Source organism: Bremia lactucae, linkage group LG2, assembly GCF_004359215.1.
Source record: "Bremia lactucae strain SF5 linkage group LG2, whole genome shotgun sequence".
Taxonomy (NCBI): domain Eukaryota; phylum Oomycota; class Peronosporomycetes; order Peronosporales; family Peronosporaceae; genus Bremia; species Bremia lactucae.
The window spans coordinates 5,910,640-5,925,603 of NC_090611.1; positions in this window are offsets into that span (position 1 = coordinate 5,910,640).

Below are 14,964 nucleotides of genomic sequence, written 5' to 3' on the forward strand. Positions count from 1 at the left end.
TTGAAAGTGACAAATGATTTGTCACTTAAAGCCCTAGTGGACTGCGGAGCGTCGAATAACTTTATTCGTCGCCAGTCACTAGAGGGTAGTAGGCTCAAATATATTGAGCGCGACATCCCTCCAACGAGGATGACGGTGCGTCTAGCGACAGGCGCATCGATAACAGTGATGAAACGCGTAGTGAAATTTCACTACACGTTAAGAAATTTACAGTATGATGATGATTTCATCGTACTGGATTTGGATGACAAATTTGATGTCATCCTGGGTTTACCTTGGCTCAGAAAATACGAGCCAAGGATCAGCTGGCAGCATCGATCCGTAAAGATGCCTGCCACTTGTTCATCAGATGGCCATCTGATGAACGTCTTGGAGCGTCCACAAGCGTGTGGATGTACTACGAGTGAGTGCGATGGCCTCACTTGTGGTACGGTCGTTAGTACAACCGCACAAGATCACAGTGTGATTACCAATCACAATGTGGAGTCAGCTGCCGGCGGCTGTGTTAATGCACAGGCAGCGCCGAAGGTCCACCACTCGAAAAGGTCGAGTGGATTGGGACATGAATGTACGCTTAGTGGGCGACATTCAAGGAGTATACCGGTTGCCCAGAAAGGACAACACGATGATCCAAGGTCGAGTAGAGAGTCGACCGTAGTGGACCCGACTGTGATAGCGCAATCACACTCGGAAGACGTTGAGGGAAGAGGTCCCCACGTATTTGAGGAGAAATCCCCTCAAATGGTAGAAGTTACTAGACTTCTAGATCCCGAGGGATTAATCCCCCGGCAGCCTGTGGATAAATCCCAGGAAGAAACCGAGACATTAAATGTCTTGGTTAATGATGGATCGAGAGTAGGCGCTTCTACTCTTGATCTGTATGCGCCTCCGAAGTTAACTTCGGAGATAACTCAATTACCAACCCTAGAACCTAAGCGGTTCTTGAGAGATCTGCATTGTGGGAAAATCAAGCAGATCTGCGTACTCGTCACAGAGGACGATTACGTAACCGACATTCGGTCAGCGGTAATTTTTGCAGAGAACGAACGGGTTCTCAGCAGCTCATCGATGGACGAAAGTGTCCTCGATGTGAAGACTCGGATTGAAAGATACAGTAATCAATCTTGGGAGTCACTCAAGGAAAATCCCCTATACGAGGATTTAATAGAATTCAGGGATGTATTCCCTGAAGCAGTTCCATGCGAGTTGCCTAAGGATAAAGGCTTTCGACATGAGATCGAGCTCAAACCGGGCTCGAAGTACAGTGTCATGAAGCAGTGGCCACTGCCTCGTGATCAAGTACTTGCGATTGATAAATTCTTTACCGATCGAGTAAAAGCGGGCCATGTGAGGGAGTCAACCTCCCCACATAGCTCTCCGACCTTCTGTGTGCGAAAGGCCACAGGAGGGTGGCGGATAGTGCACGCATTCAACAAACTGAATGCTGCAACAGTACCTGCTCAAACGCCGATACCGAGAAAAGACGTAATCATAGATGGTATGTCTAAGCGTACGACTTTTCATCTATGGATCTGATGGATGGGTTCTATCAATCCAGGACAAGTTTTTAGTGATAAAACATATATTTTTCCTTCATAAATTCTACCTTTGTAGCGGAGCTACCTTGCTCCTTAAGTCAAGGGAAGACTTATAGACTCAGATTCACTTAGTTCTATAGAACTAATAGAATCAACAACTCAGTGAGTTGTGCAAGTTCGTAGAGCTTAACGAATTTTAGTTCAAGGGGTTCAGGGTTCGTAGAACCAAGTGGCAACTAGTGCCCGAAAGTATATACCTTAGAAAGGTTCTTTATCTCGTATATCAATGCGTAAGCCTTATGAAGGCACTAGACGCTGTAAGATCAGAAGACGCAATGACAGTCGCAATGACAGTGCCCTTGCTAAATTAAAATAAATTTTGGCCGCCAGAGTTATATCTGGCGGCTACCGCATATGTTGCCTATAATAAATGGGATTTTTGTGATTAACTTATAAAAATATAACAAAATAGTATTTTAATTATAGAGTAAATGTACCACAACAACGGTTCACCAACCAAAGTGTGCCCATAACATCCCCCCCCCTCATCAGACTGTTGACGCCGAGTGACAACATTCGCTTCATTTTTTTTTGAGGTTGGAATATAAACAGCGATTTGTTATGTTGTGTTCTGCAGTCCTTTGTCGGATGACAACTAAGGGTGAGTCCCAGGCTCTTAGCTCCTTCTTTAGCGATGAGATGATGGTAGACTATGGAAGCCACACTCCATCAGAGGATGAGGAAACTGAGCGCGGCTCCTACACGCCTCGTCGTGTGGACGAATTTCGTCGACCCAAATTCGTTCCCAGAACGTGGTACCGCGAATGTTTTAGCTGCACTGCGCAGGACACCGGACCCTAAGTCCAACATAATTATGAATCCACTCGATGAAGGGCACAAGTAGGCAATTAGAGAGAAACAAGCTCGTCGTCAAGATACAGACCTTGTGAAAGCAATTAGCGTGGAAGAGCGCTTCCAAGAGATTACGGGTCGCATCTTGACTATCTGGACCTCCGGGCCCAAGGCGAAGACGCCGGACTGGCTCGCTGCTCACGACAATCTTCATGAGCGACACCTTACACCCAAGGTAATAGCGCGACGTTAGTATTTGACGGGTTTGCGTCATCAGGCCGTGGGGCTTCGGTGACCTCAGAAGAAAGATTCCGATCGTTTTATATCCAATCGAAGTGGAACGCGAAAACGAAGCTTCGTTTGAGAACTGGGTCCATCGGGCGCGCCACCTCCGCAACATCTGGTCTAAGAGGGAGGCTGCGAATGTGGTTAATGTTCGTTTGAAACGAAGCTTCACTTTGATTTCGCAAAGTTTAAGGCAGAAGGCCCGTTTCATCCGGCGTATATGCCTTAAAACGAGGATAAAACGAACCAGCACTCCAGTGCTTCAGTTGCGCGCACAACTATGGATCTGCGCTGAGGCTACAGATCCATTTATTCTCGACTGGTTTGGTGGGAAGCGTCGTTTGACGCAAGTTGACCCTAAGCGCGGCGCTCAAAAACGTCAAGGGCATACGGGCAATCTTGCCGATGGGTACCTCAAACTCCGAAGAGCTTTCCAAAGATGAGTACCCAAGCCACTACCCAGATAGTGGTATTGGCTTTTGCAACGACGTCACTTTAGGAGCTTCTCCGCGTGAAACTGAAGGCTCCCTCACTCATCGTGCGGGTGCAGCAATCTGCGACGCGGCCGTCTGTCTCGGCGCAAGCGCCTTTAAGTCCGCGTGGGAAGGTCTTGATATCACTAAAGCAAGCCCACGTAAAACACTGGGTTTGTACGCAGTTTGCGACGGAGGTTTAGCGTGTAAGCTAGACCCTTCTTGGCCACGATCGTGAATGGTCCAATAAAGCGCGGGCGCAAATTGGTCTTAAATCGCAAAACCAAATTAATAGGTAGTTTTTTTGGCGTTTAGCAATACTCGGTATCCGACCGCATAATAATCAATTCAACTTCTGCCTTTGGCATCCCCTTGTTCTTTTTGTTTGTCTTGGCTATCAGTCATTGTGTCACGCCCATGTCTTAGGACACTAAATCAAGTTGCGAGAAATCCACTTACTTGTTATGGAACGGTAACAGGGCTGATAGCAGCACGCCTATCGACTAATTCTCGCCCACAAAGCCCTGAACCTCGTAGTAATATCGTCAACGGCACGCATAATTTTTAAGACCGTTTACGCAGTGCGGAGTATAGCCGGTAGAGGCATGTATAGCGTTATTTAACGCAAACCCCACTACCGGGAGTATTGAGCTCCAGCGCTTTGGTGTCTCAGCACACGCACTGCGCAGAACGACTTCAATGACGCGATTGACACGTTTAGTCTGTGATCTGCAATTTTCAAAGTTTTTAATTAATTCTATTTTTTTAAAAAACATCAAAAATATGATATTCAAAATTTTAAAATTTCAGTTGTAGCTTTACCTTTATTAATTTCTGTAGCTTATATTACTTTAGCTGATCGTATTGTCATCGCGTGTAGGAATACATTAACATTGATTTTACGAAAGCAAATTTTGATGGGGTAATTTTAATTTTTTATTTTTAATAGTGATAACAAAAATAGTTTTCAGGAACTTTTTAAATAAAAACCGTACCCTAAGTTAGAACTTCAACAAAACAATTTGAATTTAATTTTTTAGCTTCACGGGAAGTGAGGCTTTGAGTGGATTTCGCCAAAGTAAAAGCCTTCCTAAGAACCAAAAGGATTTACGTAAGTGGTTGGCCTCGCCAACTACATGCACAATATAGCTAGAATTACGCTGATATGGCTAGGCCATTATCCAATCTACTTAGCAAGAACACAGATTGGTGCTGGACTTGCACCGAGAATATGCTTTTAAAGCAGTTAAGGATAGTCGAATCCATGCCCCGATTCTAGCTCTACCAAAATCAAATAGGCCTTTTAGCGTCATCGGTGATGCATCGGATTTTGCCTCGGCAGTGCTCTGTTACAAACAGATAGTGATTGGATTTGACATGTCCAAAGCGGACTATCCGTGTACCGATGGTCGTTCAGAAGCTTGATCACAAATTGGACAGTCAAGGGGATGATCTATTCAAAGAAAATTTAATACACTCTCACGAGCTTTTTGTACTAAAGGCATCCTAAAAAGGGAATCTTCTGCGCCAAAACTGCAATTATATGCATTGGCATACAATTTATTCGTACAGATTCCCTCGAACACGGCTCGCAAAAGGTATATGTAGTTTTTCACATCCGACCGACCTGCTCCGCACGACTATGGACAAAAATGTCATCAAAATAAGTTTGTGCATACCTCGATGAGGGGGAACAGTTGCGTCACTAGACGATTAAATGTAGCCGGGGCGTCGGCGAGCCATTGTGGCATAACCAACCACTTCCATATCACACTTTTTGGGGTGCTTACAGCTGTAAGCATGGTATCACTAGCTCGCATGAGCAGCAGCTAATAGCCATCGACTAAGTCAAGTGCACTGTACATCGTACACCCCACCATATTGTTCTGGAAAACAACCTTTCTGGGAATAAGGTTCGCGCTGGAATCGTGGCAGCATTAAGCTTATTATAAGTATGTACAATGCGCCATTTACTATTTGACATTTTGACACAAAATGTCGGTGCGAATGGGGGGATTTACTCTCGCGTACCATTCCAGTCTCATACTTAGCACGGATGAAATCGTCAATGACGTCACAAGGGTAAGATTTTAGATTTAAAGAATTAAATAAAGTACCGTTCCCCTTTTGATCTCACAGCGTCTAGTGCCTTCCTAGACGCTGTAAGATCAAAAGGGGAACTGAACTTTGATCTACGAGAGAAATAAACTTTTTCTGAGGTATATGCTTTCGGGCGCTAGTTGCCAGTTGGTTCAACGAACCCCTGAATCCCTTAAATTACGATTCATTAAGCTCTACGAGCTTGTACAACTCACTGAGGTGTTGAACCTTTTAGATAAATAGAACTAAGTGACTCTCTGAGTCTATAAGTCTGGTAAAACTCACTGAGGTGTTGAACCTTTAGATAATAGAACTAAGTGACTCTATGAGTCTATAAGTCTTTCTCTGTCCTAAGGAGCAAGGTAGCTCCGCTACTCCTGGTCGAGCTCGTAGTCAATCTACGACTGAGTCTCTATAAGACTAAGCCTCTACTGAAACGGGCACTTTCTCAACTTTCAGGGGCGAAACGCGCAGCGTTTGGGAAACTCAAAACCTTGTTTGGGCTTGAAGACATTAAGTTCATCATGTCCCAGGGAGCAGAGGTTCTCGATGCAAGGCTTGAAGTCTTTATGCAATACGAAATCTCCCTTATCGGACAGATCCAGGACTACTTATCAGCATCTATGCCGACTCGGTACATTTCTGTACCTGATCCAGAGCCTAAGGCTCGTTCCACTGTTGCCAATGCTAAGACGTTTGAAGGTAAAGAAAAAGAAAAAGAACCTCCATTTATGGATCAAGCAGATGGAGATGTCTATAGACTGCCTAGAACGGCATAAGGTGGTCATGGCCATCTCTAAGCTCGGTGGTAGAGCCATGGAATAGGCACTCACGTGCAGCACGTCTATAAATGACGCTTTTCTCACGTGCGGAAACAGCAAATGACTCGCATGATTGCACCTCCGAATCGGGCTTTTATTACGCAATCATGACTCATAGCGACTCGTCAGGGTAAAAGAACCCTAGGGAACTATGTCAAGGAGTTGAGAACTCTCATTGCCGCTATGCAGCAAGACCCGGAGCATGAAGCAATTATAGTAACCGTTTTTTTTGTGGGGGGGGTCCAATGAGGGCGTTGCCCGCCTGCAATGCTTTCAGTTCGTTATTGCAAACGAGTCCCTCGACGGAGTAGATGCCGTTCTACCTTTTTTTCCTGAGCCGACTCGAGATTAATGTTTTCAACATTGGAGTTAAGGCACCCAGACATTCCAATGTCTAGCGCACTGACAGATTGGGCAGTTGTTCGCGCCAATAGCGCTTGTTGCCTAGCAAATGTGGGTTCATGACTCTCCAAAGCTTGCTAGGAGCATTGCGCGTTGCGCCTAAGGTCTTATAGATCCATTGCTCATGGCGTATAAGCTCACGCACCAATGCGAACCGCAATAAACTCACTGCACCTCTCGCCTAGAATGACAAAATGGCGTACATTCTTCTCTGAATTTAATTTTCAAGTTGAATACAAGCCGGGTAAGTCGAACGTCTTGGCTGACGTTTTATCGCGCAGACCAGACTTCGAGGTAAGACACTAGGAAAGTGTGTCTAGTGCTAAAGCACAATTTCAGCCGTCAACGTTGGCAGCCATGAAGGCATACCACGTGACGAGCTCAATAGCCTCTTAAATAAAAGAGAGCTACAGTCAGGACGACCATTGTCGCCTGCTGTTGGATCACTTCGGTGGACGAAATGTAACCCTTCCGTCGCACCTGAAAGCTAAGCTATATCGCTTTAGCAACAGTGATGGCCTGTTATGGCATCAGATGTCACCTTGTGATCCCTTGAGCATCTTTTGTGCCTCATGACACAGATATTAAGCTGATGATCCTTCACGAGCTCCATGACGCGCCATCAAGTGGGCATCTGGGCCGTGAAAAGACATTCTTACGAGTGTTAGAGGAATTTGGTGGCACACCTATATAGATAGGTGGCCAATTATATTCGCTCTTGCGAACAGTGTCAGCGCATTAATCCTGAACCGCCCCCCCCCCCAGCAGTGTACCACTGAAGCCACTACCGATTCCAATCAACTCTTGGGTTTCCGTAAGTCTGAACTTCATGTTTAACATGCCGCCCGATCATAAGGGTCGGACGGGGCTCGTCGTCTTTGTAGACAGACTGAGCAAAATGGTGCATTTAGCACCATGTAAAACATTGATCACAGGCAAGGAGGCAGATCTTGTTCCTGGATCATGTTTACCGACTATACGAGATACCCGAGTCCATAGTATCGGACCGGGATTCACGTTTTACGTTTGTTTTTTTTTGGCGACATGTGCTCGTGGTGCTAGGTAGCAAGCTCCACATGTCGACCGCAGATCATCCCCAGACCGATGGCCAAACAGAACGTGCCAATCGGGTCGAGGCGGATGTCTTACGCACATTAGCAACTCTAAAAGAGTGGAGCAAGCAATTGCCCTTTGTGGAGTTCGCTATAAATAACAGTGTCCACGCCAGTACGGGTAAGACACCGTTTTTATTAAGAGACTGCGCCATCCTCGGACGCCAGTCTCGTTTGTGCGCAGCCCGAGTCTTAATGAGGGAGGGCCCCTCACTATGCTCGGTGCGAAAGAGGGACATAGTTTCGTCCACATGACGATGACCAGCGAGGGTGTCATCTCAACGACAGAAACTTGCCCTAGTGACCCTGCCAGTTTAGCAGTGATCAATAAAAATACGTCCTATAACCGACCTCTCGTCGGTGTCTTGATGCTAAAAGCGTGAGCGAGGCTCAACACTTTTGTGGATGAGCGATTAGCCATCTCAAGTAAAGTTCGTGACGCAATGGCAAGCGCACAGGACAAGCAAAAAAAAACGAAATGATCGCAAAAAATAATGAACGCTTTAGAGTGGGTGAAAAAGTACTATTAAGTACTGCTACCCTACCTAAAAATGCAATTTCTGTACTACCTGGAGGTACTACGAAGTTGTTGCTGCGTTTCATTGGGCCCTTCACGATGGTAGAAGAGGTTGGAGACCTTAATTATAGGCTCACCCTTACCCCGTTTATATGAAATCGCACCCCGTATTTTACGTGGGTCGTCTGAAACGGTATGACCCAAATGAGGTCACATATTCCCATTTGTCTAAGGAGACCGATGGTGATGCCGACTGTGAGTCGAGCGTCGTTGGGGTGAGGGGACGGTGAAGGCGACAAGCTATCGGACCGATGCCTCCTACGACGAACATGACTTGGAAAGCGAGGGACATCACGCGAGTAACGCGGATCCCTCAGCATTATCCTTTCAAAGAGGTCCAAGCGAGTCTTCAGGCGTTCATAACCCTGACGAGCCTTCGCTCGGACATCAACGAGATCCGAGGTCAGTCTTAAGACCTTACCCTCGATATCCACCATTCGTCGTTTAGCAGCGCTAAATGCCTACGAATAGTCTGACGAAGGTAAAGAAGCCGCTAGTAGGTGGGCGAGATCGCCACTCCTTTCGGGCGCCGCCTGCAGATGGATGCGGGTGGGAATCAACGCTTCCTTGTTGGAAGGTTGCTTGCCCATCGCTCCGTGAGGCAAAGGTATCAGATCCTCGTCCAATGGAGAGGTAACCCGAAGAACTTAGACTCTTGGGAACCGATCGATACCCTACTTATTGATGTGCTCGGCTTGGTGGCTGCCTATCAACGGAGCACCAGCTGAGGCCTCTTCGCTAGTCTCAAACGGAATAGCAGAAGCAGCGTTGTGAGAAGAAACAGGGGGTACAGTATGGCCCGTGATTTCTTTCACACGCAAACGGGCGAAATTAAGCGCTGCGACCGCTGTTTCTTCGCATCGGAATGCGGATGAATCCGGCGCAGGAATTCCGCCTCGTACTGGTTGGGCGTGTCATCTGAACGCAACACGACCGGGATCGGGAAAATACGCCCAAGCGATTTCCTCTGACCCTTTAATGGTTAAATACGCAATAATAATGATATGCATCGAGAAGAGCGCGCTCTAGGAGCGACGCTCTTGGCCCGTTTAAACGAGGCCATTAGATGGTGGGGGCATCGGTGATATGCCACTCGTCATATAGCCACGTTCAAAACGAGTGGCGTGTTTCACCAACTGAGCACGTTCACGTGTCGCCGGAGGAGATTTACGCTCAGAATCCTCTATGCCAGAACCATTATGATAATGGTCTGAGCACAAGGCGTTGTGGTTTTACCCACTGTGCCTTTATGGGCAGCGCTTTCATTAATGGTCGCTGCGCTATCCAGCGCAGACGACGAGACAGCATTCGTAAATGTTGCTGTATCCATGTTGTGAGCCATAAGAGAGGTTTGGATGGGCAATCATGCGCCATCATCGCATCACTACTATGAGGTGACGGCAACGGTGGTGACTCATTGTAGTCGACAACGAGCGACGGATCAAAATCCTCACTTTAAAGTGGGATGGATCCTTAGGCCCCAATAACGCGCCAGCAGCAGTAGCTGTCGGCGTTTCGGCTAAAATATTGGACGCTGCCGGCGTGTAAACGCGGCGTGTACGCTTATTGCGAGGTTGAGTGGGCGTCTTTGCAGAGGACTCACCAAAGTGACCCCTGTACGGTGGCATCTTTGGCGCCGTGTATAAAAACACAGGTCACTAGAGTGAATAAGAGAACTAGCGGCGCGTTAAGCAGATCGCAGTTCCTCCTTCCCCTTTAACGAATTTAAAAATGTAAATTTGTTTTAAAGGGGGGGTGTAACGGCTAAATTTGTCATAATGTTACACAGTCTCCTGTAAGTACACTTGGAGTACTTAAGGGGATGGTCAATACTTAGATAAAGTAATTTGACCCACAATTCAGGTGTGGTTCACATTGTGACCCACCTTTGTGTATGTGATGCACATAGATGCATTCGCATTAGGAAGGATGACGCCTAGCGTCATCCGTGCTGATGGCTAGCGTCATCCGTGATGATGGTTAGCGTCAGCCGTTACGTGAGGTATCTAGAAAGATATGCTCGCAATACATATTAGTGTTATTTACAGAGAAGACAATTTACAATTGGTAAGAATTAGGTATTTATATTTGTAAGATTAAATATAAATCAGTCTGAAAACTACTTCCTACTTGGTAAGTGCACACGAGAAGCCGGATTACCGCTGCCGTGACGACACTTTACTCGAATACTTGGTGTGTTGGGTGAGGTCGCTAAGCCGCCCACCACAACAACCTCACTGCACGCAAGAGAAGATGGTCTAACCGCTTCCTCGCTGTGCTAGGGTGTGTGTCTAAGTAGAGCGTGGTCGCATTAAGACGTGCCCGCCTACAAATAGAGCGTCCAGTGGTGTACATTTGCGAAGCTCTTCTGCACGCAACCGCTGGCACTTGTTGTAGATTGTCCTTCTTATTGCAATGATCTATTTGAGCAGGGTTGTGACAACTTTTAGGCGCAACACCAGCCTTCAGAAGTTGTTGTCTCGACATCTTTTGCTCTGCTTGAAGGCGTCGGGCAGTCGGATGACCACTCATATTGTCTGAAGGTTCATGGTTATGTTCCATATTAACAGTTCGTAGCTGCCAACTAATATCGCTTTGTAGACGCCCTGATAGACGAAACTTTTTCGGCAATTAGTCAATCGACTCGCAGAGTTTTACTGCTACTCAAGTCCCGTTGCTGCCCTTCGCCGGTAGGTACCACTTCGATCGCATTTCAAAATAATCTTCTTTTTGTCGGAACGAAAGGTAGACACAGCATGTCCTTCTGCATGAGCAAATTCGCGAACTGCATCTATCAGGGCCATTGTGCTGGGAAAGGGTGCATTGACTAACGGAAGAATTGGAGGAGAGCCTGACAAGGATGAAGGTAGATTGAGTGTGATATAGAGAACGTATTGTGATTGATATTGAGTGGTAGGACCCGCTTGTTTACAATTCAAAAGGTAGGATATTGGACAGTAGATCAACTGCAGTAGATCAACTAGATCCCGGTTCAACACAATGATTTATTTCCACCCATGTAAATAAATATGCAAAGCGCAATACATATGGCTTCTGATTAGCTAATCTAAATCAAGCTGGCAGCGACGGTAATTTTTTTTGCGTGGGGTGGAAATAACCAAATGGTGGAAATAAAATTCCTCTAAAAATATTATTATTTAATAAGGGATATCCCCATAACTATTTTTTGAATTTTTTTTTTATTTAAATTAAAAAAAAACGCTCATACTAAAAATATAACGCCCACAATTTCTTTTAATAAATAATTTTTTAAATTCACAAACAACTTTTGTAGAGAAAGGAATTATTATTAGACACAACACGGAAAATAAGATTAATTATGAGAAAAATCTATATAGGAAAAATCTATGAAGGATGTGATGGCGGTTGGTGAACCGTTGTTGTGGTACGTTTGCATTATAAGTAGAATACTCTTTTGTTCTGTTTAAAATAAGGGAGCCTATATAGTTAGACACCCCTTTCGGTATTGCCACACCCCCTCCTCGTCTGTTCGTCGTAATTAAGTAAGAACTACAGATTAAAAATGACAAAATAAAACATTTTCATGGTATGGGCCATTCCACTATATTGCGAACTTATTTATCATTCCTCTAAATACGTCTTTAGATCCTTCTTTGGACTTTTGGTACCCCCCCCCCCTCCATTAATAACATTTGGGAACCGGTATAGCCACACTTCTTAATTATCTACCTCTGTAATAATGAGAGTAGCGTGATGGTAGCAACTTGTTGGTAACTAGAATTCATATTGATAATCCTTTATGCAGGTGCTCTTTTTGTACCCACCATGAGCGCATGCAAGTCACAATTTTCTTATATTTTAATTTTTGTCGGCTTTTAACAAAGAAATTACGCATATATTGAGAAGTCTTTTTGCAGGCCTTTCGAGCTATGAAGCTGGGAGGCTGTTAAAGACAGTAACTTTTTAATCACCAATTACCCAGAGACAGTCACATCCATTTCACTACTCTTCATGTAGATAATTAGGGTGTGTGCCTATAGCGATTCCCTAATGTAATTTAAGGGGTTTGATGTTCTAAAGGCCAAAGGGCGATTCAAAAACGATTCTGAAGAAATAACTGTTGATTTTTGGATGCAGTGGAATGATTAATACAGTTGTATGACATTTTTATTCAATACAGACGGTGGGGGCAATACCAAAAGGGTGTGTGTACCTATACCCGTTCCCTATCATAATTAATTACTAAAAATTCCATTTATTATAAGTAACATATGTGATAGCCGCCAGATATAAGTTTGCAGGCCGAAATCTATTTTAATTTAGTTCTGTTCCTTTGTTAAAGGCCACTGTCGTGTAACACAGTATGTGGTTCCAGGAACCAAGTCGATTCATGACGGACACCTCCATTTGGAGGTAAAACTGATGGTGGCTTGGTACAAACCACATCTTGGAATTCCTTAACTAAGGAATAGATGGATTCGTATGATCTTTAAGGATCGATGATCCACTCCGTGCACTAAGTGCAGCTTTTCTGTCTTCCAGGACGCCATCATCCAGCAGCGATGATAAGTTTAACTCAATATTTGGTCGAATAATCACCATCTCAAATAAGTTACCATCCTTTAAGGCTCGGCCGAACTCATCAACCAACATTTCGTCTAGCTCTTAAAGAGCATGTAACGAAGGAATTACCTCAACGCTAACGTCTTCTTTGATGTTACTGGTCACACCGTTTACAAGGGTATCCATCTGCTCGCTCGTATCGCTGTGTGACGTTTTAGACGCTTCGCGTCTCTGCTGTCTCGTAATCGAGACAATACGCCTCTAGAGGCCGGACATCCACGCTCCAACTTTTCGAGCACTTATTGGCTCTGTACCAGAGTTGGTGGCCAATCCGACAATCGACAAAGAGTTATGTTACTCAAATTGCTTGTCCAGTGACTATTTACGTGTCACTTCACGTGCATTAGAAATTTTCGACCCGAAATGCCCTGGCAACTTGCCAATAGTGTACTCAGTATGGTGCCGTTTCGGCCGACCACACTCGGTGGACTTAGACGTGCCACTCCAGGTGTCTCAGGGATATAACACCCTTGATGTCTCGGCCCTACGGATGGAATTGTATCTCGTAACTCATGAAGAGGCAATTGCCATAGCGCTACGCGCTAAATTCGATTTTAAGTCCGCTCGTGTTAGCACGCTCGTGTACTGCACAAGATTTTCAAGCACATCGGGGTTATGTAAAAGACCGGAATCCATTGATTCAAGCCTCGTTAAGGAGGGAGAAGAAGAATTTTAAGCTGTGGAACAGCAAACAATCGCAGATGTTATATGTGTTGAAGCACGTAACACTCACGCCCGGCTTGCCCTTTCTGCATCACGCGCAAAGCTCGAAAGAGCAGCAATCCCGACCTACACCAGAAATCTGGTAAGGTACTGTAAACGTCGATACCCAGTAGGGCCGGGGCACCCTACTGGGTATGACCTAGGGAGAGTAAACAGGACCAAGTCCCAATTAGCTATGTGCGCAATGGCACGGAGCGTGAGTCCAGGCCTGGCTTGTTAGTCGCTCATGAGACTGAAACGGGCTTTGAAAAGCTACGATAGATGTTAATTGACTCAGGGGCGTCTTTCAATGCCGTGGCATTGGCCATTCCTTTACCGATTTTACCTTGCCCGGGCTCGTACACCATGTGTACCTCGACGATGCAGCCCAGCATAGCAATTTGGGGGACCGCTATGACGCACTTTTGCAAAATGACGTACAATAGGCCGTCCTTTAAAGTTTGCAACACAGCATCTAAATGACGCTTGTGCGACTCTATTGCGCTCAGCCCGTCCTCGGCCCTGCTATGCAAGAATACATCGTCAAAGTAATGGGGCGCGTAGGCATGGTGCTGACGCTTCACGTGAGCCACCACTCGGTTGAATGTCGCTGGTGCGTTTTATAAACCTTGAAGCATCACAAGCCACTCCCAAAGCATACCGCTTGGGGTGCTTACAGCTGTTTTGGCTACATTGGACTCTCTCATGAGTTAATGACAGTAGCCATCCTTCAAATCCAACGCGGAAAAGATAGTTGACTTTCCCTTAAAGTTAAACAAAACATCTTTCCGCGGGATTGGCGTTTGAGCCGGTATGGTCGCCGTGTTCAACTTATAATAAGCATGAACCACGCGCCATCCACCTGTGGCTTTACACACACAAAAGGTCGGCTGCAGTGAGGCGATTTGCTCTCACGCACATGTCCCGCCTTGGCTCGCTTGTCGAAAATCTCATCGATATAATCGACTTGTTCTTTCGGCAACGGCCATTGCCTGGTCAGACCAATACTTGGTGCCAGCTTCGAGGTCTATTTCGTGCCAGGTGCCCCCTGCTGGTAAGGCGGCTCGGCACTTCTTCTAGGAACACATCGCGATGTTTCCGCAAAACCTCAAAGAATAGACTGTCTCTCAAGGCATCCCAGCCTTGAGCAGCGAACCGCTCCTTTTTGTCCGTTTCTAGGACGCTCTCGTCCATTGTGGACGACGAGCAACAGTCCACCAAGCTTTTTTTTGGAATTGGTGTGACTATTTCGTAGATCTTTCCTTCCTTTAATTCGGCAAGGAACAGATCCTACGACATCTCCGGGAGATTTACAATCTCCTCGGCAGATTTAAAGACATGCCGAAGCACCTTATTTGAATATGACTCCGTAATTTCGTCTTTGACGGCCTCGAACACCTCGTTCGAAGACCCGTTCTCTTCAATAGGATATGATCCAAAGGTCAATCGTTTAGACGTGCTTTTTGATCGTCCTAATCTGTCGGGCACTCGTTCTTC